General features: G+C 41.3%; 1 pseudogene; it reads right to left on the reverse strand.

The window, feature by feature from the left end:
* Positions 1-240: 240 nt before the first annotated feature.
* On the reverse strand, positions 241-1,301 carry LOC105498603 (farnesyl pyrophosphate synthase pseudogene; annotated as a pseudogene).
* Positions 1,302-4,397: the final 3,096 nt, after the last annotated feature.

Raw genomic sequence — 4,397 nt, forward strand, 5'->3', positions numbered from 1 at the left:
CTTACTTTGGCTATGCAGGGTCTTTTTTTGTTCCACATTAATTTTAGGATTATTTTTTCTAGTTCTTTGAAGAAAGATGGTGGTATTTTTGATGGGAGTTGCATTGAATTTGTAGATTGCTTTGGGCAGTATTGTCATTTTCACAATATATGTATCTATACATATATTTTGGTTATACAATAATTTATTCCTCGAGAGCCTCCTCTCCCTGCCCTTGCAGTCTCTAGGTCACTTTTTCCACTAGTAGATTTTGCGTGCAAGCCCCAGAAAGATGGCTGCGGGCAGGGGCACTGCGTACTGTTCAATGAGACCCATAAAGTGGCTGTGACTACCTTCCTCATACTGTAAGAACACGGCTGGCAGATCCAGCTCCTCATACAGTGCCTTCACCCGGGCCACCTTCTCGGCCTCCTTCTGCCAGAATTTTCCTTCAGGATCTCGTACTGTTCTGGAGTGGCCCATTGAAGACACTGAACCACTAGCCAGCAGAATTTGTTGTCCTGGATGTCAGTGCCAAATTTGTGGGTCACACTGGGGTCCCCAAAGAGGTCAAGGTAATCATCCTGAATCTGAAAGAACTCTCCCATCTCCAGCATGATCTTCTTGGTATTGGCACGCTCCTTCTCATCATCAATTCTCACCATGTACATGACTGTAGCTACAGGAAGGTAGAAGGAGTAGAAAGCTATTTTGTACTTTTCAATAGATTTGTACCTCCTTTCGGTGAACCTGCCAAGATCCACATTGCCCTGTGGGGCTGTGATGAGGTCCAGGGTCTGCCCAATCTCAGTCTGATAGGAACTCTGCAGGAAGAGCTCAATCAGGTTCAGGTAATAGAGCTGCTCCCGGCAATAGAGCTTCAGCAGGCGGTAGATACATGCTCCCATAAGGGTAGCATCATTGATGGCATCCTACCCCATGTCCGGCTTCTGATACCAGCAGTTCTGTCCCCGGCAGGTAAGGGATGAATCCATGATGTCATCTGCCACCAGGAAGAAAGCTTGCAGCAGTTCCACATGCTAGCCCACAGTCAGGGCCCACTGGAGACTCTCAGTATCCTGTTTCCTTGGCTCCACCAGCTCCCGGAAGGCTAGCACAGTCAAACCCCTGTGACACTTGCCTCCAATGGCATCATACTCCAGGATCTCCTCAAGCTGGGCAATAGCATCTCCTGTCTCTGGGTGTCCCATCTCATCCTCAGTCAGCACCCTAATGATCTGGGAGAAGTGCTGAACAAAATCCTGCTTTTCTTGGGCATAAACATCTGATTTCTAGTCTCCATTCATTCTGAGGGAGGAGCAAAGGGATCTGTTCCTGGATGCGGGTTCCTGCTCAGTCCCATTTTCACAATATAGATTCTACCCATCCGTGAGTGTGCGATGTGTTTCCATTTGCCTGTGTCATGTGTGATTACTTTCAGCAGTGTTTTGTAGTTTTCCTTGTGGACGTCTTCCACCTCCTTGGTTAGGTATATTTCTAAGTATTTCATTATTTGTTTTGCAGCTATTTTAAAAGGGGTTGAGCTCTTAATTTGCTTCTCAGCTTGGTCGCGGTTGGTGTAGAGCAGAGCTACTGATCTGTGTGTATTAATTTTGTTTCCTAAAACTGAGCTGAATTCATTCACCCGTTGAGGAACTTTTTGGATGAGTCCTTAAAATTTTCTAGGTGTATAATCAGCAAACAATAACAGTTTGACTTCCTCATTACTAATTTAGATGCCCTTTATTTCTTTCTCATGTCTGATTGCTCTGGTTAGGACTTCCAGCATTATGTTGAATAGAAGTGGTGAAAGTGGGAATCCTTGACTTGTCCCAGTTCTCAGTGGTAATGGTTTCAACTTCTCTCCATTCAGTATAATGTTGGCTGTGGGTTTGTAATAGCTGTCTTTTATTTCCTTAAGGTATGTCCCTTCTATGCTGATTTTGCTGAGGGTTTTAATCATAAAGGGATGCTAGTATTTGTGAAATGGTTTTTCTGTATCTATTGAGATGATCATGTGGGTTTTGTTTTTAATGCAGTTTATGTGGTATATTACATTTATTGACTTGCATATGTTAAACCATCCCTGAATCTCTGGTAGGAAACCCACTTGATCATGGTGGATTATCATTTTGATATGCTGTTGGATTCTGTTAGCTAGAATTTTTTGAGGATTTTTGCATCTATGTTCATTAGGGATATTGGTCTGTAGTTTTGTTTTTTTATGTGTTTTCTTGGTTTTGGTATTAGGGTGATACTGGCTTCATAGAATAATTCAGAGAGGATTCCCCTCTTCTCTATCTTTTGGAATAGTGTCAATGGGATTGGTACCATTTCTTTTAATATCTGATAGAATTCAGCTGTGAATCTGTTTGGTCCTGGAGTATTTTTTTGTGGGTAACTTTTTAAATTATCATTTTAATCTCATTGCTTGTTATTGGTGTGTTCAAGGTTTCCATTTCTTCCTGGTTTAATCTAGGAGGGCTGCATATTTCCAGGAATTTATCCATGTTCTCGAGGTTTTCTAGTTTATGTGCATAAAGGTGTTCATAGTAGCCTTGAATGATCTTTTGTATTTCTGTGGTATTGGTTGTAATATCTTCCGTTTTGTTTCTAATTGAGCTCATTTGGATGTTCTCTGTTCTTTTCTTGGTTAATCTTGCTAACTGTCTATCAATTAGATTTATCTTTTCAAACAACCAGCTTATTGCTTCATTTATCTTTTGTAATTTTTTGTTTCAATTTTATTTAGTTTTGCTCTGATCTTGCTAATTTTTTTCTCTTACTGGGTTTGGGGTTGTTTTGTTTTTCTAGTTCCTGGAGGTGTGACCCTAGATTGTCTATTTGTGCTCTTTCAGATGTTTTGATGTAGACATTTAATGCTATGAACTTTCCTCTTAGCACCATCTTTTCTGTATCCCAGAGATTTTGATAGTTTGTGTCACTATTATCGTTCAGTTCGAGGAATATTTTCTTTTTTCTTTTTTTTCTCTTGAAACGAGTCTCGCTCTGTCACACAGGCTAGAGTACAGTGGCGGGATCTCCACTCACTGCAACCTCTGCCTCCTGGGTTCAAGCAAAGCAATTCTCCTGTCTCAGCCTCCTGAATAGCTGGTACTACAGGTACCTGCCATGAGGCCCAGCTAATTTTTGTATTTTTAGTAGAGACAGTGTTTCACCATATCAGTCTAGCTGGTCTCAAACTCCTCACCTCAGGTGATCCACCTGCCTTGGCCTCCCAAAGTGCTCGGATTACAGGTGTGAGCCACTGCACCGGCCAGTTCAAGAAATTTTTCTATTTCCATTTTGATTGTATTGTTGACCCAATTATCGTTCAGGAGCAGGTTATTTAGTTTCCTGTATGTACATGGTTTTGAGGACTCCTTTTGGAGTTGAATTCCAATTTTATTCCACTGTGGTCTGAGAGAGTACCTGACAAAATTTCAGTGTTCTCAAATTTGTTGAGACTTGTTTTGTGGCCTATCGTATGATCTGTCTCGGAGAGTGTTCCATGTGCTAATGAATAGAATGTATATTCTGCAGTTGTTGGGTGGAATGTTCTATAAATATCTGTTAAATCCATTTGTTCAAGGACATAGTTTAAGTCCATTATTTCTTTGTAGACTTTCTATCTTGATGACCTGTCTAGTGCTGTCAGTAGAGTATTAATGTCCCCCACTATTGTTCTGTTGCCATCTATTTCGTTTCTTAAGTCTAGTAGTAATTGTTTTATAAATTTGGGAGCTCCAGTATTAGGTGCATATATATTTAGGATTGTGATGTTTTCCTGTCGGACTAGTCCTTTTGTCATAATATGATGCCCCAATTTGTTTTTCTTAACTGTTGTTGCTTTAAAGTCTGTTTTGTCTGACATAAGAATAGCTACTCCTGTTTGCTTTTGGTGTCCATTTGCATGGAACATCTTTTCCCATCACTTTATCTTAAGTTTACATGTGTCCTTATGTGTTAGGTGAGTCTCTTGAAGACAGCAGATGGTTAATTGGTGAATTCTTATCCATATTGCAATTCTGTATCTTTTCATTGGAGCATTTAGACCATTTACATTCAGTGTTAGTATTGAGATGTGAGGTACTATTCTACTCATTGTGCTAGTTGTTGCCTAAATACCTTTTTTTTTTTAATAGTATGATTGTTTTTTTTTTTTTTTTTTTTTTTTTGAGACGGAGTCTCGCTCTGTCGCCCAGGCTGGAGTGCAGTGGCGCGATCTCGGCTCACTGCAAGCTCCGCCTCCCGGGTTCACGCCATTCTCCTGCCTCAGCCTCCCGAGTAGCTGGGACTACAGGCGCCCACAACCGCGCCCGGCTAATTTTTTGTATTTTTTAGTAGAGACGGGGTTTCACCGTGGTCTCGATCTCCTGACCTTGTGATCCGCCCGCCTCGGCCTCCCAAAGTGCTGG

The sequence above is a fragment of the Macaca nemestrina genome, chromosome 5 (genome assembly GCF_043159975.1).
Source record: "Macaca nemestrina isolate mMacNem1 chromosome 5, mMacNem.hap1, whole genome shotgun sequence".
NCBI lineage: Eukaryota > Metazoa > Chordata > Mammalia > Primates > Cercopithecidae > Macaca > Macaca nemestrina.